This window comes from Carcharodon carcharias, chromosome 6 (genome assembly GCF_017639515.1).
Source record: "Carcharodon carcharias isolate sCarCar2 chromosome 6, sCarCar2.pri, whole genome shotgun sequence".
NCBI lineage: Eukaryota > Metazoa > Chordata > Chondrichthyes > Lamniformes > Lamnidae > Carcharodon > Carcharodon carcharias.
In genome coordinates, this window is record NC_054472.1 from 88,645,255 (window position 1) to 88,670,319 (window position 25,065).

The following is a 25,065-nucleotide window of genomic DNA, read 5'->3' on the forward strand; positions in this document are numbered from 1 at the left end:
GTACTCTGGGTGAGGGACTTCAATGTCTATCACCAAGAGTGGCTCGGTAGTAGCAGTACGGACTGAGCTGGCCAAGTCCTAAATGACATAGCTGCTAGACTGGGCCTGCGGCAGCTGGTAAGGGAACCAACAAAAGGGGAAAAACATACTTGACCTTGCCCTCACCAATCTACCTATTGCAAATGTATCTGTTCGTGACAATATCAGTAGGAGTGACCACTGCACAGTCCTTGTGAAGACTAAGTCCCGGCTTCACATTGAGGATACCCTCCATTGTGTTGTCTGGCACTACCACTGTGCTAATGGGGTAGATTTCGAACAGATCTAGCAACTCAAGATTGGGCACACATGAGGCATCGTGGGCCATCAGCAGCAGCAGAAATGCAATCAACCACAATCTGTAACCTCATGGTCTGCCATATCCCCCACTGTACCATTACCACCAGGCCAGGGTATCAAGCCTGATTCAATGAAGAGTGCAGGAGAACATTCTTAGAGGAGCACCAGGCATACCTAAAAATGAGGTGTCAACCTGGTGAAGCTACAACGCAGGACTACTTGCATGCCAAACAGCATAAGCAGCAAGTGATAGACAGAGCTAAGCAATTCCACAACCAACAGATCAAATCTAAGCTCTGCAGTCCTGGCACATCCTGCCATGAATGGTGGGTGGACAATTAAACAACTTACTGGAGCAGGAGGTTCCACAAATATCCCCATCCTCAATGTTGGGGAGCCCAGCACATTAGTGCAAAAGATACGGCTGAAGCATTTGCAAGAATCTTCAGCCAGAAGTGCCGAGAGGATGATACATCTCGGTCTCCTCCGGAGGTCTCCAGCATCACAGATGGCAGTCTTCAGCCAATTCGATTCACTCCATGTGATATCACAAAACAGCTGAAGGCACTGGCTACTACAAAGGCCCTGACAATATTCTGGCAATAATACTGAAGACTTGTGCTCCAGAACTTGCCGCACCCCTAGCCAAGCTGTTCCAGTACAGCTACAACAATGGCAACCACCCACCAAAGTCACTTAGCTCCTGATCATTGCAGCCTTGGTTCAAACATGGGCAAAAGAGCTGAACTCCAGAGGTGAGGCGAGAGTCACTGCCCTTGATATCAAGGCAGCATTTCACTTAATGCGGTGTCAAGGAGCCCTAGCAAAACTGGGTTCATTGGGAATCGGGGGAAAATCTCCGCTGGTTGAAGTCATACCTAGCATGAAGGTGGTTGTGGTTGTTGGAGGTTAATCATCTCAGTTCCAGGACATTGGTGCAGGAGTTCTTCAGGGTAATGTACTAGGCCCAACCATCTTTTTTTTTTCTAATATTCATTGGATGTGGACATTGTTGGTTAGGCCAGCATTTATTGTCCATCCCCAATTGCCCCTGTTCAGAGGGCATTTGAGATCAACCACATTGATGTGGGCCTGGAACACATGTAGGCCAGACCCATCCCTTTAGGGAAGGGTCATTAGTGATCCAGACAATCGGTAATGGTTTTGTGGTCATCATCAGACTTTAAATTCCAAACTGTTATTGAATTCAAATTTCACCATCTGTCATGGTGGGATTTGAACCCAGGTCCCCAAAGCATTACCCTGGGTCTCTGGAATGCTCATCTCGTGATAATACCACTGCCTCCTTCAGCTGCTTCATTAATGACATTCCTTCCATCATAAGGTCAGAAGTGAGGATGTTCGCTGGTGATTGCACACTGTTCACCATTCGTGACTCTTCAGATACTGAAGCAGCCCATGTCCAAATGCAGCAAGACCTGGACAATATCCAATACAATAATATTTGTGCCACACAAGAGTCCGGCAATGACCATCTCCAACAAGAGAGAATCTAACCATCGCCCCTTAACATTAAGTGGCATTACTATTGCTGAATCTCCCATGATCAACATCCTGGGGGTTACCATTGACCAGAAACTGAATTGGATTAGCCATATAAATACTGTGATTACAAGAGCAGGTCAGAGGCTTGGAATCCTACGGCAAGTAACTCACCTCATGATTCCCCAAAGCCTGTCCACCATCTACAAAGCACAAGTCAGGAGTGTGATGGAATACTCTCCACTTGCCTGGATGAGTTCAGCTCCAACAACACTCATGAAGCTTGACATCATCCAGGACAAAGCAACCCGCTTGATTGGCACCCCATCCACAAACATTCACTCCCTCCACCACCAACACACAGTGGCAGCAGTGTGTACCATCTACAAGGTGCACTGCAGAAACTCACCAAGGCTCCTTAGACAGCACCTTCCAAACCCACAATCACTATCATCTAGGCGGACAAAAGCAGACACATGGGAGCACTACCACCTGCAAGTTCCCCTCCAAGGCACTCACTATCCTAACTTGGAAATATATTGCTGTTCCTTCATTGTTGCTGGGTCAAAATCCTGGAACTCCCTCCCTAACAGCACTGTGGGTGTACCTACACCACACGGACTGCAGCAGTTCAAGAATTCAGCTCACCCACCTTCTCAAGGACAACTAGGGATGGGTAATAAATGCTGGCCTAACCAGTGACGTCCACATCTCATGAACGAATAAAGAAAGGATGTCGCTGACTATGATGTCACTGACTGCGTCTTCATATCTGCGGGAAGTGCTCCGCTAGTTTTTGGCACCAATAGGTGCAGCCTTTAGGAAGTGGCACTATTAATCAAAAATAGGAGATGTGTCTTGATGGACTTAAAAACTTTAAGGCCAGAAACTTACCTATGTAGGGTGAGCTGGGCGGACGCAGAGCCGATCGCTGCCCATGATTGGCTGCACGCCACCATTTTACGTGGATGGGCCTATTAAGGCCCACCCAGTGTGACGTACAGCTGGCGCTACCTGTGTCTGCAGGGCGAGGAGGGAGAGACAGGGCCTGCACTCTTTTGCGTGTGCGTGCGAAAGAGCGCAGCAATCTCCCTGAGTCATGGAGCTGTCCTAATAACATTGTGGGTGTACTTACACTTGTAGGATTGCAGCATTTCAAGAAGGCAGCTGACTATCACTTTCTCAAGGGTAATTAGGGATGTGCAATAAATGCTGGCCTTGCCAGCGACACTTGCATCCAATCAAAGAATTAATAAAATGTTTGCTGAAATCTAGTGAACTATAGGAAAAGGTTAATGTTTTTTCAGCTGCCTGTTGTAATTGAGAGATGTTGGATGCATTAAAACATTATAAAATGTTTGGATATATTTTTGCTCATCCATGATTACTTTTGAATATTACAATGATTCCAGGTGATGACCGTTTCTACGTATTCTGCTAGCTGTGTGAAGGAATGCTCAGTCTTCGGTTGATTCTTCAATGATTATGACAAAGGTAAATATAATTAATGATTTGTGCAAATATTTTTGTAACTTAACACATAGAGTAGCTGGAACTATGAAGATTACCTTTGCCGTTTACCCATCTGATATACAAATCATGTGGATAACTATTTGTTCTGAGTTTCCAGCAAGATAAAAATTTATTTCTTTGGAATAAAATTTCAAATGAGCTAGTGTCCTGGAGCATGTTATTATCGTGTTATTAGCATTTAGATCACTGTGTAAAATGGTTATTTCATTCATTGTAAAAGTATTCATGCATCTTTGAACGAGATAATTGAATTTCTTTGTCTATTCTTTTTGTGTACATTTTCAGATGTACACATCTGCTAGAGTTTCTGGTAGAGCTTCCCCATGTCTTGAATCCTTATAACTAATAAATGTTAAACACTTAACTCAATAACTTTCTCATGACTATTTCAATTACTGTGTGCCTAGTATGCTTAGAATCTGTTTCTTTAAACTGGTAAAGCAAGTTTGAAGTAACATAAACTTGTTCAAACTCATTAGTGTACCTCAAAGAATACTCCAGGACAAGGCGGAATAGAGTTTTCTCTGAGGCTTGTAGATCCTGTGTAGTTCGTTTTAATGAAAATAACTAAACCAAAGATGAGAGGCATGGCTGATATTTTCTGTTTTTAAAATAAGCTAGGTTGACAAAGGTGGCACTTTTCCTGGCATCAGTCACAGATATTGAGCCTGATTATGAAGTCAGCTATTATACGGTGAGTTTAAATTTTTTTAAAAGCTGACTTTAGATTAAGGTCTGTATTTTCCAGGCTACCATATGTGAATGAAACTATTTTGTGATCTTAGCCTGTATTATTCCTATAAACTGTCGTGAAAATGTGGAACAGAGAATTATTTTAGATGCATGAGAAAAATGGATTAACAAATTTTAACTTTTTTTTGAGAGCATTTGAAAAGTTTGAATTGTTTGTAGTCCTTAATTAGCCAAAATAGAGACGACCATAGTTCCAGATGATGCACATTGAGTGGTAAAAGGTTTTTTAGAAATTTGTCTGTGTACATGTTTGGTACATGGTGATTTGTAAGCAGCCAATCATCAAATCCACATGCTATTCCCTAGTCATCTTTCATCTGCATTCTCTTTCAGAAAATTGCAAATGATTGGGTTAGTAGTTGTTCACTAATTTTGGGGGAAAAATCTGCAGTATTAACTTGGTACTTTTTTCAATATTCTATTCCAGCCCAAACCCTCTCCTCAACTGTAGACACCGGTCAATCCTCAATATTCAGGAACTCATCTGTGAGCTTGATGGTGAGTGCTGGCATGTCGCTATAGCCAAAGGACACCACAGCCAAACTATGTCCTCACCTGGTGTTGATACAAATGCACTTCTAGTAGTGTGACTATAGAGCAATCAAGAGTGGAGTCTTGGCCATTTACACCTTTCCCTAACATTATGCTCAATTATTAATCTGCTGTGCGAGTTGACTGGTTTAGCCTAGAATGAAGTGACCCATCCTAAATCCCATCATGCACACCCTAATCATGAGTGTCTGTACCCAACAGTATTTTTGCCAACATCTGATGATGAAGGAAGAAATAGTCTCTCAAAAGGAAAGTGCAATGGTTAAAGACATCCAAAACTACATCTTGCAATAACCTATCTTTGCCTCAACTTTGGATTTTTTTTCAGAGGCTGCCCTTTGATAGACTCAAGGCTTTGTCTTGGGAACTCCATTTATACTTAGCAATTTTTGAGAAACATCATCTAAATGCTTCAAAATGAAATTCCCTATGAATGCTTTGTTCTTGCTCTACATGTTGGAGGAAAAACAAAATAATGAGCAAGCAGGCAGCTTTCATGGAAGTCAGTCAAATCTGGTAGCACTGGAGAATAGCTGCATCTTTGCAAGCAGAGTTTACAGACCACCACAGTCCTTCTTAAAGATTTCATTTCTGTTATATCGCTAGGGGCTTCATTTTATCCCTGAAGCACTTACTAGTGGATGTTCTGCAGATTACATCAAAAAATGAGGACTGTGCTCGTGGACAGATGAAAGTAACAACAGTGCTAAGCATTTTTTGTCACAGGATCATTCCGAGGAATTAGTGGTGCCTTCTACCAAGTTAGTCAATTTGCATCACATTACTGCTTAGTCATCGGGGAATCTTCTGACTTTATCCTCTAAACATTACTGGAGTGATCTAATGCAAGATCACATTATGAAAAAAAATAATAGCGTTCAACCTGCCTTTGAGATGTTTTATGGCATAAGAGCTGTCTTCAATGTGATTGCACCTGCTTCTAAACAGTATAAAAGGATTTTCCCTGCCCTGCCTTGGAGCTTTTATTCATTTTTCTCCATTAATGGGTAAATTACGGGAAACCAGGAATTACGGCTGTCAGCTCTGGATAGACAAGACTGCCACCCCTGGGGCCTTGATTTAAGGGGAAGGTCCTCTGCTGGCCTCGCCACTGCCTGATTGGCATGTCGTTCGGCAGGCATTCTCAAAAAGAGGCAATGAGGGTCTCCAGCTGGCAGGGGTGCCCCTGGCACCTCAACAAGAATCCACCGCTTGGTGTCTTTCTCACAGCTTACTTTCCAACATAGCTTTAAATCACCAGCAAGCCTCAATACATTACATATGGCACCTTCATCTAAATCATTAAAAACTTGTCAATAGCTGACACCCAAACACTGATCCTTGCAACACTCCATTAGTGATAGCCTGCCAACCTGGAAATTACCCATTTATTTCTTCTTTCTCTTTTCTGTCCTTTTATCAATACTCCATCCGTGCTAATATATTACCCCCAAGACCATGAGCCTTTATTTTGTGCAATAACCTTTCATGTGGCATCTTATCGAATGCTTTTTAAATCCAGTGATTCCCCTTCATTGATCTTGCTAGTTACATCCCCAACAAAATTCCAATAGATTCGTCAAACACGATTTTTTTTTCATTAAACCATTCTGATTCTGCTTAATCATATGATTTTTCTAAGTGCCATGTTGCCAATAATTTGGGGGTAGTTCTGAAAAAAATTGTTTGCTGAATGGATTTTAGTACATGCAAAATAGGTTGTGATGTTGATTGAGAAGAATTCAATTTATTCGGTAAGCTTCAGTTCATCCAGAATTTAAACTGTTAAGTATGAAATTTGTCTTTTAAGCTGGTCCACTCCTCCATCACCCTCTACACCTCAACCCCCTCCCACAGCACCTTCCCATGCAACTGCAGAAGGTGCAGCACCTGCCCCTTTACTTCCCCCCTCCTCACCGTCCAAGGGCCCAAACACTCCTTTCAAATGAAGCAGCATTTCACTTGCACTTCCCTCAATTCGCTGCTCCCAATGCGGTCTCCTCTACATTGGAGAGACCAAACGCTGAAAGGGTGACTGCTTTGCAGAACGCCTTTGGTCTGTCTGCAAGCATGATCCAGACCTCCCTGTCGCTTGCCATTTCAACACACCACCCTGCTTTCATGCCCAGATGTCCGTCCTTGGCCTGCTGCAATGTTTCAATGAAGCTCAATGCAAACTGGAGGAACAGCACCTCATCTTCCGACTAGGCACTTTACAGCCTTCCGGACTTAATATTGAGTTCAACAACTTTAGATCATGAACTCTCTCCTCCATCCCCACCCCCTTCCAATCCCCTTTTTTTCCAATAATTTTTTATATTTTTTTATATATATTTTTTCTTTTCCCACCTATTTCCATTATTTTTAAATGTATTTCCATCCATTGTTTTATCTCTACCTTTTAGCCTATTTCGATCCCTTGCCCCCACCCCACCCCCACTAAGGCTATCTGTCACTTGCTCGTCCTGCTTTCTACCCTTAATGCCATCATTAGCATATTCCTCAGCTAATATCACTACCATCAACACCCCTTTGTCCTTTTGTCTATGACATCTTTGGCAATCTCTTCTTTGCCTCCACCTGTCACCGGCCCTCTATCCAGCTCTACCTGTCCCACCCCCCCTTCAGCCAGCTTATTTCACCTCATTTCTATATTTCTTAGTTCTGATGAAGAGTCAAACAGACCCAAAACATTAACTGTATTCCTCTCCAAAGATGCAGTCAGACCTGTTGAGTTTTTCCAGGTATTTTTGTTTTTGTATTAAATAATATACTACTTTTCTATTCCCCCTGCCAAAGTGGGCAAGTTCACATTTTCCACATTATGCTCCTCCTGCCAAATTTTTTGCCAACTCACAATCTAGCTAAATCGCATAGTAGACTCTTTGGTTGAAATCTTCTGCCCTCACTGGTGGTGACCTTGAGGCAGGAAGGGCATGTAATTAGGCAGTTGGTGGGGTACCTTGAGCCCTGCCACTTCTGCCTCCACCAGAATTAAGTTCTGGGCAGGAAAGCCCATGGTTGACCTTCCCACCCTGCCTCCAATTGAGATCCTTAAGTGGCCAATTAATGACCAGTTGAGGGCCTCGTTAACCCAGCTGTAAGTAGGCCTGTCACCATGGAGCATGCATGACAGGTGAAACTGCAGGTTGCTTGTCACCTTCGAGGGATGGGGTGGGAGGGAGGTGGGTGAGGACCCTTGATCAAATGCAATCAGTGGAACTGGAGATCAGGAAAGGGATGCCTGCTGAGAGTCACACCCCCCCGCCCTCTCCCCAGGAACCTCATCCCATGAAGCTTACCCCGCCCGCGCCCCATTACTTACCTGAAGTCTGGATTCTCTTGGATTCTTGGGGGGGTGTACTTAGCTGCCACAGCCTCCTGAGTTGTGGTGCTGAGCTCAAGAGCTGTTGGCCTCTGGCTGGTAGCTCTTGCTAGGCGGGTCTTCCGCCCCCGGGTCTTGATTCCATTGGAAGACCCATGGCTGGCCTTGCCATTGCCTGATTGACAAGTGGTTTGCCAAGCCTCCCAGAAAAGAGACAGCGGGGAGTCTTTCGCTGGCTCTCCAGCTGGCAGGCAAAACCCATCAGCACCTCAACAAGATTCCACCCTTTATATCCTCATGACAACTTACTTTCTTGCCTGTCTTTGTGTCATCAGCAAATTTATCTACCATACATTGTCTTTTCATCCAAGTCATTGATGTAGATAATAAATCGTTGAGGCCCCAGCATTTACCCCTGTGGAATTCCACTAGTAACAACTTGATAACCAGAAAATGAACCATTTATTCCTACTCACTGCTGCCTGTTAGCTAACCAATCCCCTATCCATGCTAATATGTCTACACCATCAGTTCTTATCTTTTTACAGTAACTTTTGATGTGGCACTTTATTGGATATTTTTTAAGTACACCATACATACAGGCTCCCTCTTATCCACCTTGCTTGTTTCTTCCTCATAGAACTCTAATAAATTAATATCACACAATTTTCCTTTCACAATCCATATTGACTCTGCCTGATTGTGTTATGATTTTCTAAATGTCCTGCTATTACCTCCTTAATAGTGAATTCAAAATTTTTTCTATGACAGAAATAGGCTAATTGACCTATAGTTTCCTGCTTTCCATCTCCCTCCTTTCTTGAATAGAGGTGTTACATTTGCAGTTTTCCAATCCGCAGAGACATTTCCAGAATCTAGGGAATTTTGGAAGATCACAACCAATGCATCTATTATCTCTGCAGCCATTTCTTCTAACACCCTAGGATGCACACCCTAGGATGCAAGTCATCAGGTTGAGGGTCAGCCTTTAGTTCTGATAGTTTTCCCAGTACCTTTTCCCTAGTGATTGTGATTGTTTTAAGTTCCATCCTCCCTTTTACCTCTTGATTTTCAAGTACCCTTGCAATTTTTTGTGTCTTCTATGGTGAGGACAGAAAATACCTGTTCAACACTTCCACCATTATTAATTCTTTAGTCTCACCCTCTAAGTGATCAAGGCTCACTTCAGTTACTCTTTTACTTTAGAAACTCTTGCTATCTATTTTTATATTTCTAGCTAGCTTTCATATTTTAATTTCTCCCTCTTTTTTAGTCTTTGCGTGTTTTTAAAATCTATTCAAACTTCTGACCTACCACTAATCTTCACAGTACTATATACTTTTTCTTTCAATTAGTTACTATCCTTAACTTCCTTAGTTAGCCACAGGTGGTGCATCCTTCTCATGGAGTCTTTCTTTCTCAATGGAATATAACTGTGCTGAGGGTTATGAAATAACTCCTTGAATGTCTGCCACTGCTCTACTGTCCTACCTTTTAACCTATTTTCCCAGTGCACTTTAATCAGCTCTGTTTTCATACCCTTGTATTTTCTTTCTTTAAGTTTAAGGCACTAGTCTTAGACTCACATTTCTCACCTTCAAACTGAATGTGATATTCTATCATGTTATGATCACTGTTGCCTAGAGGCTCCTTTACTATGAAGTCATTAATTAATCCTGTCTCATTGCAAATTACCAGGTCTAAAATAGCCTCCTCCCTGCTTGGCACTATGACATACTGCTCTAAGAAATTATACTGAATACACTGTGAATTCAACTTCCAGATAACCTTTGCCAATCTGATTCATCCAATCTATATGAAGATTAAAATTACCCATGATTTTTTTTTGTTAGTGTAATTAGGGTGGGGTTGGTAAGAGTTTTTCTTGAAAGCATTACTGATCAAATCTATTGATTCTCAACTGCGGTGACCATTTAATTGTGTGCTAAAAACAAAAAAACTGCGGATGCTGGAAATCCAAAACAAAAAATAAAAAATACCTGAAAAAACTCAGCAGGTCTGGAAGCATTGGCGAGGAAGAGTACAGTTGACGTTTTGAATGTTCATGACCCTTCAACAGAACTAAGTAAAAATAGGAGAGGGGTGAAATATAAGCTGATTTAAGGGGTGGAGGTTGAGGGGGAGAGAAGTGGGGTGGTTGTTGGGACAAGCAAACAGTGAAAGAAGGAGATAACCAAAAGATGTCACAGACAAAAGAACAAAGAGGTGTTGAAGGTGGTGATATTATCTAAAAAAATGTGCTAATTAAGAATGGATAGCAGGACACAAGCTTGTCCTGCTATCCATTCTTAATTAGCACATTCTTTTAGATATCACCACCTTCAACACTTCTTTGTTCTTTTGTCTGTGACATCTTTTGGTTATCTCCTTCTATCACTGTTTGCTTGTCCCAACAACCACCCCCCTCTCTCTTAAACCAGCTTATATTTCACCCCTCTCCTATTTTTACTTTGTTCTGTTGAAGGGTCATGAACACTCGAAACGTCAACTGTACTCTTCTCCGCCAATGCTGCCAGACCTGCTGAGTTTTTCCAGGTATTTTTTATTTAATTGTGTGCATTGGCTAATATTGATACTGATCTTCAAAATGAGAGTGAATTGTAACCTATTTCTTGGTAAATGTTAAGGCATGCTTTATATGAATGTGCTGAATCTCTTTTAAGGAGTCTTAAGATGCACTTACCCTTGATTGATAACTAGTTGTTTGACAAGTTACTACTGAAAATAATTAAATTAATGACCATGTTAAAGAGGTTTTGTTCAATTTTAGCCATTTTTATCTTGTTAAAGAAGAAATATTGAAAAGCTCAATAGGAATATTGCCTGTAGTACACGTGACATCAATGACATTCACTTTTAAACAATAATATTTGTATGCTGCAAAACAGAAGAAAGTTCACAATTCTTAACTTAATTGTCTAAAATGACTCCCGATAGTGGGATTGAAATTTTTTGTTCTGATCAACATCATTTTTTGATCTGCTTTTGTGAGATCATGTGCTATTTTGTTTTTACTTTGAATCCATATTTAAGAAACCATACTGTTGTTACTTTTGCAGAATGAAAAGATCAACCTTTCAGCAGGAGCTAATTGAAACCAGTGATATATCACTCTGATGGATTATAATTTAATGCTAGATTCACATTGTTTATACAGATCCGTTGAGTGAATTGCGAATTTGATGAAAATGAGAAATTGCAGTGAAACTCAGTTACAAATTGTTTTCAATACAGGCAATAAAGTTATTGCTTTTTAAACTTGATGTTTATGTTTTTTCTTTTTCAATGAAATGAACTATTTCCTGTTCAGACCATGAAAAGCAGCACTCAGAAGTGCTTGTATATACAAATTGTTCTATGTTATACAGCAATTAAGACTTTAAATGCCAAAAGCTGCACACTAATTACCCACTTTAGGAGCTAAAATTCATCTGTTTCTTTAAAATATTTGAAATTAATGGGCTTCTAACTAAAACATAGAAACACACCAAATTGAATTGGCTTTTATTTCAACGGGATTGAAGTACAGGAATAAAGATGTCTTGCTACAATTGTATACAAGGCTTTGGTAAGACTGCATGCATCTGGTGTACTGTGTGCAGTTTTGGTATCCACATTTAAGAAAGGATATACTTGCATTGGAGGCAGTACTGCAAAGGTTCACTAAATTGGTCCCTGAGATGAGAGGGTTGTCCTATGATGAGGTTGAGTAAATTGAGTTTATATTCTCTGGAGTTTAGAAGAATGAGGCAATCTCATTGAAACCTACAAAATTCTGAAGGGGCTTGATATAGTAGATGTTGAGAGATTGTTTTTGCTGGTCAGCGAGTCTAAAACATGGGGGCACAGTCTCAGAATAACAGGCTGATAATTTGGGACTGAGAGGAAGAGAAATTACTTCACTCAAAAAGTTGTGAATCTTTGGAATTTTCTACCCCAGAGGGTTGTGGATGCACCATTTAAGGTGGGATAGATTTTTGATGTCTCAGAGAATTAAAGGAAATGGAGAGTGGGCGGGAAAATTGAGTTAAGTCCAAGATCATAATGAGCCATAATGATTTTGAATGGTGGAGCAGGCTTGATGGGCCATATTTCTTGTGCTCTTAAAAACTGAAAATTTTGAGAATTATTTTGTCAACAGAAATGTAAGATCTCCTCCAACCAGTGCACGCAGTACCCTTTAATACTTCGCAAGTAGCTAACTATGCACTTCACAGGTGTAAAAGTCAGTTAATTTATTCAGCTGTGAAGTGCAATTTTGGTTCAAAATAACTGAATATTAACAGAGCAAATCCCAAGTTACCTATAATGCCATGCGTGTCCTTAGATTCTTGGAAGCAATCCTGATTCAAAGATGGTTTGAAGGGCATCACAGATGTATCACGTGACTGTTCCTACATTGTAGCATGAATAAAATATCTCGATATACTAATTTCATTTTTGAGCAGCTATGCTGTGTAATACAATAGTCCATGCTATAGGCTGCAAATGCAGATTTACAAAGCTATAGTTTAGCCTCCTTTAGCCCTCCAGTTCTGTTGTGGCCTAGGAGAAAAGAGGTGTTCAAGAGTTTCTTTCCCCTCTAAACAGTATTTATGGGCAATACTTTTAATAACATTTGTTTATTAAGCTCATTAGAATAAAGAAATGATTTGACTGTGCAGTTACAAAATGCTGCTTGGCTTCCTCATAAATGATCTGAAAAAGCAAAGATTTTGCTGATTGTGCATCAATTTTTGACAGGGTAGTGATCACCAGAGCAACACTAAATACAGATAAATAGTCTATTAGTGTTTTGCAATTTTAGTCCACTACCTTCTAGTTACGTTTACTTTGCCCCTGCAATTATTAGCCTCTTACAGTAGAAAATATGGATCATATATGAAAATATTCAGTTTATCTTCTCTTTTGTAATTGAACAGCCACTCTTGATCTATACATCTTTTATTTTACTTCCTGCGGCATACGGAGCAGAAGAATACAGTTATGAGTTAGCACTAGCGATACGGTGAGTGAGTACGGTATGGTGAGTGTCTAACCTTGGCTTTGTTGCCTTAGTTTGGAACCTTGTCTTCCCATCAAGAATGAAGATAAGGGAAACATAGAACACGAGTCAGTCATTTAGTCCGTCAAAAACAAAAAAACTGCGGATGCTGGAAATCCAAGACAAAACAAAAACAGAATTACCTGGAAAAACTCAGCAGGTCTGGCAGCATCGGCGGAGAAGAAAAGAGTTGACCTTTCGAGTCCTCATGACCCTTCGACAGAACTTGAGTTCGAGTCCAAGAAAGAGTTGAAATATAAGCTGGTTTAAGGTGTGTGTGTGGGGGGCGGAGAGAGAGAGAGAGAGAGGTGGAGTTGGGGTGTGGTTGTAGGGACAAAAAAGCAGTGATAGAAGCAGATCATCAAAAGATGTCAACAACAATAATACAAAAGAACACATAGGTGTTAAAGTTAAAGTTGGTGATATTATCTAAACGAATGTGCTAATTATGAATGGATGGTAGGGCACTCAAGGTATAGCTCTAGTGGGGGTGGGGAGAGCATAAAAGATGTAAAATAAATAAATAAATAAATTTATTTTTTTTCTTCTTATAATGGAAATAGGTGGGAAAAGGAAAATCTATATAATTTATTGGAAAAAAAAGAAAAGGAAGGGGGAAACAGAAAGGGGGTGGGGATGGGGGAGGGAGCTCACGACCTAAAGTTGTTGAATTCAATATTCAGTCCGGATGGCTGTAAAGTGCCTAGTCGGAAGATGAGGTGTTGTTCCTCCAGTTTGCGTTGGGCTTCACTGGAACGATGCAGCAAGCCAAGGACAGACATGTGGGCAAGAGAGCAGGGTGGAGTGTTAAAATGGCAAGCGACAGGGAGGTTTGGGTCATTCTTGCGGACAGACCGCAGGTGTTCTGCAAAACGGTCGCCCAGTTTACGTTTGGTCTCTCCAATGTAGAGGAGACCACATTGGGAGCAACGAATGCAGTAGACTAAGTTGGGGGAAATGCAAGTGAAATGCTGCTTCACTTGAAAGGAGTGTTTGGGTCCTTGGACGGTGAGGAGAGAGGAAGTGAAGGGGCAGGTATTGCATCTTTTGCGTGGGCATGGGGTGATGCCATAGGAGGGGGTTGAGGAGTAGGGGGTGATGGAGGAGTGGACCAGGGTGTCCCGGAGGGAGCGATCCCTACGGAATGCCGATAGGGGGGGGTGAAGGGAAGATGTGTTTGGTGGTGGCATCATGCTGGAGTTGGCGGAAATGGTGGAGGATGATCCTTTGAATGCGGAGGCTGGTGGGGTGATAAGTGAGGACAAGGGGGACCCTATCATGTTTCTGGGAGGGAGGAGAAAGCGTGAGGGCGGATGCGCGGGAGATGGGCCGGACACGGTTGAGGGCCCTGTCAACGACCATGGGTGGAAAACCTCGGTTAAGGAAGAAGGAGGACGTGTCAGGGGAACTGTTTTTGAAGGTAACATCATCGGAACAGATGCGACGGAGGCGAAGGAACTGAGAGAATGGGATGGAGTCCTTACAGGAAGCGGGGTGTGAGGACCTGTAGTCGAGATAGCTGTGGGAGTCGGTGGGTTTGTAATGGATATTGGTGGACAGTCTATCACCAGAGATTGAGACAGAGAGGTCAAGGAAGGGAAGGGAAGTGTCTGAGATGGACCACGTGAAAATGATGGAAGGGTGGAGATTGGAAGCAAAATTAATAAATTTTTCCAAGTCCCGACGAGAGCATGAAGCGGCACCGAAGTAATCATCGATGTACCGGAGAAAGAGTTGTGGAAGGGGGCCGGAGTAGGACTGCAACAAGGAATGTTCCACATACCCCATAAAGAGACAGGCATAGCTGGGGCCCATGCGGGTACCCATAGCCACACCTTTTATTTGGAGGAAGTGAGAGGAGTTGAAGGAGAAATTGTTCAGCGTGAGAACAAGTTCAGCCAGACGGAGGAGAGTAGTGGTGGATGGGGATTGTTCGGTCCTCTGTTCGAGGAAGAAGCTAAGGGCCCTCAGACCATCCTGGTGGGGGATGGAGGTGTAGAGGGATTGGACGTCCATGGTGAAGAGGAAGCGGTTGGGGCCAGGGAACTGGAAATTGTTGATGTGACGTAAGATGTCAGAGGAATCACGGATGTAGGTGGGAAGGGACTGGACAAGGGGAGAGAGAAGGGAGTCAAGATAATGAGAAAAGAGTTCTGTGGGGCAGGAGCAAGCTGAGACGATCAGTCTACCGGGGCAGTTCTGTTTGTGGATTTTGGGTAGGAGATAGAAGCGGGCCGTCCGAGGTTGGGCGACTATCAGGTTGGAAGCTGTGGGTCCCACAGCTTAATTAGCACATTCGTTTAGATAATATCACCAACTTTAACTTTAACACCTATGTGTTCTTTTGTATTATTGTTGTTGACATCTTTTGATGATCTGCTTCTATCACTGCTTGTTTGTCCCTACAACCACACCCCCACTCCACCTCTCTCTCTCTCTCTCTCCGCCCCCCACACACACACCTTAAACCAGCTTATATTTCAACTCTTTCTTGGACTCGAACTCAAGTTTTGTCGAAGGGTCATGAGGACTCGAAACGTCAACTCTTCTTCTCCGCCGATGCTGCCAGACCTGCTGAGTTTTTCCAGGTAATTCTGTTTTTGTTTTGATTTAGTCCGTCAAGCCTGTTCTCTTCCCCACCACCCCCATTCAGTGAGATTACAAATAATGCATAATAGAACTCCATATACTGGCCTTTGTCCCATATCCCTTAGTAGCTTGGTTAACAAAAGTCTATCATAGTTAAAGTTACTAATTGTCCTAACATCAATAGCTATTTATGGAAGAAAGTTCCTAACTTCTACCACCCTTTGCATGTAAAAGTGTTTGCTAAATTCACTCCTGAAAGGTCTGGCTCTAAATTTTGGGACCATGCCCCAGACCTAGACAGTCCAATCAGCAGAAATAGGGTAGATAGATACAAACTATCAGTTCTCCTCAATATCTCGAAAATGTTGATCAATCACCTTTTAACTCTCTAAAATCCAGGGAACACATCCCTAGTTTGTGTAGCCTCTCCTTGTAATTTAATCCTTGGAGTCCAAGGCCAGAATTTTTCGCTCGGCATGCAGGCGCATGCCCGACATGCTCGAGTGTAAAATAGCATGCAATGATGTCCAGCAAGCATCCTGACATGATTGCGCACTCGCACAATATTTTACTCAGCGGGGAGTCGGAGCCATACCCACCATCAATTACAAGGCCAGATAAGGCAATTAAGCTGTATTTTGCGTTGCCCGTGCGATTTCACCCTCTTCGCATGGGCAAAACAGGCAGGCGGGCAGCCAACAAATTCAAAAACCTCATCCAAGGGCGGGATAAAAAGGGTTGGTAGCATTGCCAGAGTGAGGAATTTTGGAGATAGTTTGCTGCTGGTTGCTTATTGGAACTTGGCAGCTTCTTGTCTGTTCGTGGTTTCATTCTTAGCATTTCCTGGCTTCATTTCAGGACTTATTGGTGTCTGCAAGACCCCTGGAGGATTCAGACTTCCAGGTATCAGACAGCCTTCTGTTACCCTGGTAATGGGGGTTGCGGTCTTTGCTGGTGGCACCTCCTCCTCTGAGGAAGAGAGGAGCAGAAGGGAGAGGAGGCCAGGTGTCCCAATGCAGCTTCCAGGGGAGGGATCTGTGGGAGGAGAGGCGCAGCCACAAGGGGCCAGCAGGAAGTCCAAGGCAGAAGGGGCCGCAGAAAACACACTATCCTGCTGCCAGGGTTTGCAGGTGGCAATGCAGCTACCTCAATATGTCCGAAGTCCAATGCTGAAGGAGGCTCCGCCTCTCAATGGAGACCGTGACCTCCATTTGTCAGATGATTGGGCCTGAGATCAGTTCCAACTGTGTGGGTGGACACCCAATGCCAGTGAAGGTCACAGTAGCCCTCAACTTCTATGCCTCCAGCTCTTTCCAGAGGTCAGTGGGGAATCTGTGTGAAGTCTCCTTATCAGCTGTCCACAGTTGCGTCAAGCTGGTGACAGAAGCTCTGTTCAGGCAGGTACTGACCTTTAATTTTTACTGCACGGACAAGGCCAGCCAGGCTGAGTGAGCCAGAGGCTTTGCAGCGATTGCTGGTTTCCCCCACATCCAGGGTGCCATCGACTGCACACGTGGCCACCAAGGTATCGGTGGGTCAGCCTGGTGCCTTCGTCAACAAGAAGGGATTCCACTCCATGAAAGTGCGCATAGTGTGTGACCACAGGACGCATACTCTGCAAGTCTATGCAAGGTATCCTGATAGCTCCCATGACACTTACATCCTGAGACACTCCCAGGTACCGAGGCTCTTCGGCCCGACTGGATGGATGGCCGCTGGGTGACAAGGGCTACCCATTGAAGAGGTGGCTCATGACGTCTCTCCGCCACCCAAAAATCAGAGACAGAGAAGTGTTACAATGCGAATCATGTCTCCACAAGGGCAGTGGTAGAGAGGATCATAGGTCTTCTCAAGATGTGCTTATGATGCCTGGACCGTTCAGGGGTGCACTACAATACCCCCTAGAGCGGGAGCCGCCGCTGATAGTGGTTGCATGCTGCGCTGTCCACAATCTGGCACTGGCAAGGGGGGGACCCACTAGAGGAAGAGGATCTTGACGCAGCTGCACAGGCCACAGATGATGAATCCAGTGGTAAGTCAGAAGAGGAGCATGGTGAGGAGAACACTGAGGGCATGGAGGCAGACCTCAGTAACCTCCAGGGAGGCGGGGGCACCAGGGACGCCTTGATCCAACGCTCCTTCAGCTAGGCTATCAAAGATCTGCTTCCACCTCATGCCAGGGCTGCTGCCTCCATCCTGGATGTCTGAAATGACGCTTTCTTTTGCACCCAAAGTCAACTCAATGCCTGTGCAATAAATTACCGAGCCACTCACATCCAGCATTACATACTGGCATACCTGCACCAGAAAGAAAAAAGGTAAAGTATACTCAGGCCATTAGAACAAAAGCAAAATTTCTGGTGTTGATGTCCACGCCAGCAGACATATAAACCAAACATAAATGAACAGAAAATCATCCGTGAACTGTCCGTCTTGTGCTCATGATGCCTTTAACTTATGTTTCCGAGTGCTACATCTTGGTGTCCACCCCCCACTGGCATCAGCATTGGAGACAGCCTGCTGAACCTGCTGTCTTGTTGGCCTTGATGACATTGGTGGTCGTCCTTTGGCCAGTGGAGCCTGTGCTGGCCCTGCCTGGGAGGGAGCGGCCAGTGCTATGGCTGGCATCTCCCTAGTCATTGCAGCCTCATCAGATGCGGCGGTCACTGGTGGAGGAGCTGCTGCTGTTATCTGGCGCGCCCTGAGAGGAGCCCGTAGAGATAACAGGCAACTCATGCCCCAACGTAAGGTCGCTCTGGACCTCCCTGCTCACCATTGATGGATGGGCATCTAGCCAGGATACTGGGTATCTCATCCATCTCCCACACTGACACAGACCAGCTGAGGTCATTGCCTGTGTAAGGGCTTGCAGTTCTGAGTGCAGCCCCAGGAACCCCTGATTCTGTCCCTGGAGCTGCCTCTCCAAGAGAGTCGCCACTCTCTCAGTGGAGGAGGCAGTGCGCCTGGCCATGAGGGTCAACACAGTGCTCATTCTCCGCATGGACTCCTCCACAACAGAGACCGTGGCACGCAGACCCTCCTGGATCTCCACCAAATCCTCCCGCACGTCCGCTGGACATCCAGCATCTGGTGCCTAATGGACAACTGCAGAGGCATATCGCCTTCGACTGAGCATCGTTGTGGTCCCCAGCAGTCCTCTGACTGCTGGCACCCTGGACAATCTCTGCCTCCGCCTGCACCTCAAGTGAGTGTGAAGTGCCCTCACCAATGTGCACTGACATTCTAGCCGTTGATCTAATACCCTCCGAGGTGCTGGTATCTGCGCTGGTGCCTGGTTCAGAGACCGGGTATGACACAGGTGCAAACAAGGCCCGGAAATCCTCCAGCTTCAGGGGTGACCCTTTGGGGTCCACAGAATGACTGCGTGCTGGTGAATCTAAAAGGGGGAACAAGGGCATGTAATTAGCTAAGGTCATCACATTGTCACTGGGCATGCCAGGCACCCTGGTGAGACAATGGAGATATGCATCACGGTGCCATCATCCTTCAATGATCAATGGGGACTCCAGGTTTGAGGCTCCCATCAATGAAGAGATTACACCAGAATGGTTCCACAATATGAAACTCTCACCTCTGTGCACTGCGCTCTTACCTTAGCCTGGCACCCCTGCCTCTCAATGCCCGGTTGCACATGGAGCATGTCAGCTCTCCAGCTCAAGGGCAGTCTGCTCGAACCTGGTGAGCAGCAGCAGGTTGGACAGGCCTCTGCCTGTATATGAACTCTTCAGTTGGTTATGGGTGTCTTCTCCTGAAAGGACAGGGAGCATTGATTAGTCCACGCTCTACCTGCAGTGCCATTACAGTCTGGCCAACCTCAGCTGAGGAGCACCTGATGGTCCGAGTCGTGGCCCTTGAGCCACAAGGTAGTCAGTCCAAGCAGCCAGGCCTCACCCCCTTGGCCAGCTCTGATGTCACTGATGGTTGGCACTCAGACTCTAGCACCCCTGAGGTCCATGGGGGTACAGCCAGACCTTAAAACTTCTTCACACTGACCAATGCTAACATGGTTCTCATCCTTCCTGAGTGCAGCAGGTCATTGAACCTCTCCTGGCACTGCACCCATGTGCGCCGCACCACGTCATGGCTGCTAACCAGCTCTGCGACCTCCTCCCATGCCCTCTTTGTGAGATGTGGTGACCTCCTCCTCCCATCTCTGGGAAGAAGGGTGTCCCTCCTGGCAGCCAGCTCCTCCAGGAGGACCACGAGGCGCTTATTGGAAAAGTGGGCCAAGTGCCCACCCGACCTGCCATCCTATCAGCCACACTCGACTCCATAACTTGAATGTTGAAGATGCAGTGGAGACGTTCTTCCATGGCAGCCTTCCAGGAGCTGCCTAGGCCTTTTTTAAACCAGCTGCCGGGTTGTCATTGGACCCAGTGGCCGACAGGCACCCACCCCCGCCCCCTCCCCTTCCTGACCAGTGAGGAACCACGTTTCACACTGGGCGGGCCTTAATTGGCCAACCAGCATGGAATCATGGCCGGGGGCCAATCACAAGCCTGCTGACCACACCCGCCCAGCGACCTCAAAATTCTGGCCCAGGTATCATGGTAAGTCCATGCTGGACCTCCTCCAAGACCACTCTACCCTTCTTCAGTTATGGTGACCAGAACTGGCCATGCATGGTCTGACTTCACAGAATCACACAGTGCAGAAGAGGCCCTTCGGCCCATCAAGTCTGCACCAACACATGAAAAACACCTGACCTACCTAACTAACCCCATTTACCAGCACTTGAATGTTATGACATGCCAAGTGCTCATCCAGGTACTTTTTAAAGGATGTGAGGCAACCCACCTCCACCACCCTGCCAGGCAGTGCATTCTAGACTGTCACCACCCTCTGGGTAAAAAAGTTTTTCCTCACATCCCCCCTAAACCTTCTGTCCCTCACCTTGAACTTGTGTCTCCTTGTGACTGACCCTTCAACCAAGGGAAACAGCTGCTCCCTTTCCACCCTGTCCATGCCCCTCATAATCTTGTACACCTCGATCAGGTCGTCCCTCAGTCTTCTCTGCTCCGACGAAAACAACCCGAGTCTATCCAACCTCTCTTCATAACTTAAATGTTTCATCCCAGGCAACATCCTGGTGAATCTCCTCTGCACCCCCTCCAGTGCAATCACATCCTTCCTATAATGTGATGACCAGAAGTGCACACAAACTCCAGCTGTGGCCTCACCAAGGTGCTATACAACTCCAACATGACCTCCCTACTTTTGTAATCTATACCTCAATTGACAAAGGCAAATGTCCGATATGCCTTTTTCACCAACCTACTAACATGCCCCTCTGCCTTCAGAGATCTATGGACACACACGCCAAGGTCCCTTTTTCCCTCAGAACATCCTAGTGTCATGCCATTCATTGAATACTTCCTTTTCAAATTAGTCCTTCCAAAGTGTATCACCTCACACTTTTCAGGGTTAAATTCCATCTGCCATTTATCTGCCTATTTGACCATCCTGTCTATATCTTCCTGTAGCCCAAGACACTCAACCTCACTGTTAACCACCCGGCCAATCTTTGTGTCATCCGCAAACTTACTAATCTTACCCCCCACATTGTCATCTATGTCGTTTATATAAATGACAAATAATAAGGGACTGAGCACAGATCCCTGTGGTAGGCCACTGGACATGGGCTTCCAGTCACTAAAGCAGCCTTCTGTCATCATCCTCTGTCTCCTACAACTAAACCAATTTTGAATCCACCTTATCAAATTACCCTGTATCCCATGTGCATTTGCCTTCTTTACAAGTCTCCCATGTGGGACCTTGTCAAAGGCTTTGCTGAAATCCATATAAACTACATCAATTACACTACCCTCATCGACACACCTGGTCACCTCCTCAAAAAATCCAATCAAATTTGTTAGGCATGACCTCCTTCTGACAAAGCCATGCTGACTATCCCTGATCAAACCTTGCCTCTCCAAGTGGAGATAGATTCTCTCCTTCAGAATTTTCTCTAATAGTTTCCCTACCACTGATGTGAGACTCACTGGTCTGTAGTTCCCTGGCTTATCTCTACAACCCTTCTTAAATAGCAGAATCACATTAGGTGTTCTCCAGTCCTCTGGATCCTCCCCTGTTGGCAGAGAGGAATTAAAAATTTGGGTCAGAGGCCCTGCGACTTTCTCCTTAGCCTCCCTCAGCAGCCTGGGACACAAATCACCTGGACCTGGAGATTTGTCCACTTTTAAGCCTGCCAACACCTCCAATACCTTGTCACTCCCTATATCAATTTGCTCAAGAACCTCGCAGTCTCTCTCCCCGAGATCGATACCTTCATCATCATTCTCTTGAGTGAAGACGGATGTGAAGTATTCATTCAACACTCTAACGATGTCCTCTGTCTCCACCCATAGATTGCCCCCTTGGTCACTTATGGGCCCTACTCTTTCCCTGGTTATCCTCATCCCACTGATACACTTATAGAATATCTTGGGATTTTCCCTACTTTTATCAGCCAGAGCTTTCTCATATCCCCTCTTTGCTCTTCTAATTACTTGCTTAAGTTCCACCCTGCATTCTCTCTACTCCACTAATGCCTCTGCTGATTTGCTTCCTTTGTACCTGCTAAAAGCCTCTCTTTGCCTTCTCATCGGAACCTGAATATCTCTGGTCATCCATTGTTCTCTGGGATTGTTACTCCTTCCTGTCACCCTAGCAGAAACATGTTGAGCCTGTACCCTCCCCATTTCCTTTTTGAATGCCCCCCACTGTTCCTCTGTAGATTTCCCGACAAGTAGCTGTTCCCAGTCTACCTTGGCCAGATCCTGCCTTATCTCGCCCAGTCCAAAACATTTTTTTGCACCTTGTCTATTTCCTTGTCCACAACAAGCTTAAACTGTAACATGTTGTGGTTGCTAACTCTAAAATGCACGCCCACCACCACCTCAGCCACCTGTCCGGCTTCATTCCCCAGAATTAGGTCCAGCACTGCGCAGTTCCTTGTTGGACCCTCTACATATTGACCTAAAAAGTTCTCTTGTACGCATTTCAAGAAATCCACTCCATCCAAGCCCTTAACACTATGTCTATCCCAATTAATGTTGGGAAGGTTGAAATCACCTAATATAATTACTCTATTGTTATTGCTTTTACACACCTTTGCAAATTGTCCACATATTTGCTCCTCAATTTCCTGCTGACTATCTGGGGGTCTATAATAAACACCTGACAATGTGGCTGCTCCTTTTTTATTCCTAGGCTTGACCCACAAAACTTCATTCGATGCCCCCTCCAAGATATTATCTCTCCTTACTGCAGTAACTGACTCTCTAACTAATAGTACAATGCCTCCTCCTCTTTTAGACCCTCCCCTGTCTCGCCTGAAGATTCTATATCCCGGAATGTTGAGCTGCCAATCCTGCCCCTCCCTCAACCATGTCTCAGTGATGGCTACTATATCACAATTCCACGTGTCAATCCTCACCCTTAACTCATCCATTTTACCTGTAATACTCCTGGCATTAAAGTAGACGCCAACCAGCCTTGCCTTACTCCCTTGAAACTTAATGCAGCTGTACTCCCTCTGACTTGATTATTTTACTGTATTATATGTCCCTATTCGGCTAACATTCTGTGTCCCCTCCCCCTGCTGAATTAATTTAAACTCGTCCCAACAGCACTAGCAAACCCACTCGCAAGGATGTCAGTCCCGCTCTGTTCAGATGTAGACTGTCCCGCTCGTACAGGTCCCACCTTCCCCAGAAACGGTCCCAGTGATCCAGGAATCTAAAATCCTCCCTCCTGCACCAACTCTTAAACCATGTATTCATCTGTGCTATTCTCCTATTTTTGAGCTCGCTAGCACAAGGCACTGGGAGTAATCCAGAGATTACAACCCGATAGGTCTTGCTTTTTAGTCTGCTACCTAACTCCCTGAATCCTTCCCTCTTTCTACCTATGTCATTGGTACCAACATGTGCCATGACCTCTGCCTTATCAACCTCCCCCTTCAGGATGCCCTGCAGCCGTTCAGTGACATCCCGGACCCTGGCACCAGGGAGGCAATCCTGGAGTCACGTTGACAACCACAGTAGTGCCTATCGGTTCCCCTGACTATAGAATCCCCTATTTCTATTGCTCTTCCTCCCTCCTGTACAGACAGGCTGCTTATGGTGTCAGAAGCTTGGCTCTGTGTGCACTCCCTAGAGGAACCAGTGCCCTCATCAGCCTCCAAAATGGAATACCGATTTGCGAGCAGGACCCCAGGGGACTCTTGAACTACCTGCCTGTTTCTCTTGGACTGCCTGGTGGTCACCCATTTCCTTCCTTCCTCAAGTCCCTTCATCTACTGTGTGACCACCTCTCTAAATGTGCTATCCATGATGCTCTCAGACTCATGGATGCTCCACAGTGTACCCAGCCGCCGTTCCAGCTCGGAAACCTGAGCTTCCAGGAGCTGCAGCTGGACACACTTCCTGCACACATGCTCGTCCCAGGCACTGGAAATGTCCCCGGCTTCCCACGTGGAGCACGAGGAGCACATCATAGCTTTGAGCGGTCCTGCCATGGCTTATCCCCTTAAATTAAACCTTTTAAATCAATTACTCTAGGGCCCTTCTTTCCTGATCCTTGTTACTATGGAATATACAAACTGTAAACCACAAAAAGACCTTAAACTATAAGTGATTAAAGTAGTAAATACTTACCCGACCTTACCCACTACTTACCAGTTACTCCTTTCCCTTGTAGCTTCTACTGCTGCAGCAGGACTGGACCACTCTCTGAAGATTTAACAAGTTTGATAGCAAGGAATAAATGCAAAGAACACCTCTTCTCCTATGCACTGAATTCCCACTGTGCGCCAAATTGCCAATACCCACTCTGGCTGTGTCTCACTCAGGATGAGCTCTCTCCCTTGTTCGTGGGCTGGGATTTTCCGGTCCTGATAGGGGCAGGCACCATGGTGGCCATGAGAGCTAAATCTCACGAGAAGACCCAAAACAGGATTTCTGACAACATTTCTGCTGTCAATGGTGGGCTGATTTCCTACCGCCAAACATTGTGAACATAATTAGCATGAGTCTGCATCTAATTATGACGCCTACTCGCTGGAATCATTCCTCCATGCTGTCAGCAGTCGGTCATCTGGGTTGGGGGGGCTGGTTGTGGTGAACGTTCATGCGTACTCCGCACCAGGTATCATTTCAGGTACTAGTACTCTGCCCAAAGAGACCTTGAAGCCACAGTCGCAGATGATTCCTTGACCTTTGGAGATAAATGCTGACTCTTGCGTGTTTCTCATTGATACCGCAGTGAGAGATCATCAGGAAGATGGAGCCTGATGTTATCACTGTCTGCATTATTGCTTATAGGCAGGAGAGAAGAAGGAGAAGAATATGATGGAAGCACCTGGCTCACCAAAGGGCGGAGA

At 45.1% G+C, this 25,065-nt stretch overlaps 1 long non-coding RNA gene across 2 annotated transcripts in view; it reads left to right on the forward strand.

The window, feature by feature from the left end:
- Nucleotides 1–11,284, forward strand: part of LOC121279410 — a 35,680-nt gene extending 24,396 nt beyond the window's left edge. Inside the window, exons 3-7 of one of the 2 annotated variants that reach the window (XR_005943382.1) lie at nt 3,255–3,336; nt 3,997–4,069; nt 4,556–4,626; nt 5,287–5,441; nt 11,086–11,284. This is a non-coding gene — a long non-coding RNA (uncharacterized LOC121279410). The remainder of the gene's footprint in view (nt 1–3,254; nt 3,337–3,996; nt 4,070–4,555; nt 4,627–5,286; nt 5,442–11,085) is intronic. The other variant, XR_005943381.1, reaches the window with a different exon arrangement.
- Nucleotides 11,285–25,065: the final 13,781 nt, after the last annotated feature.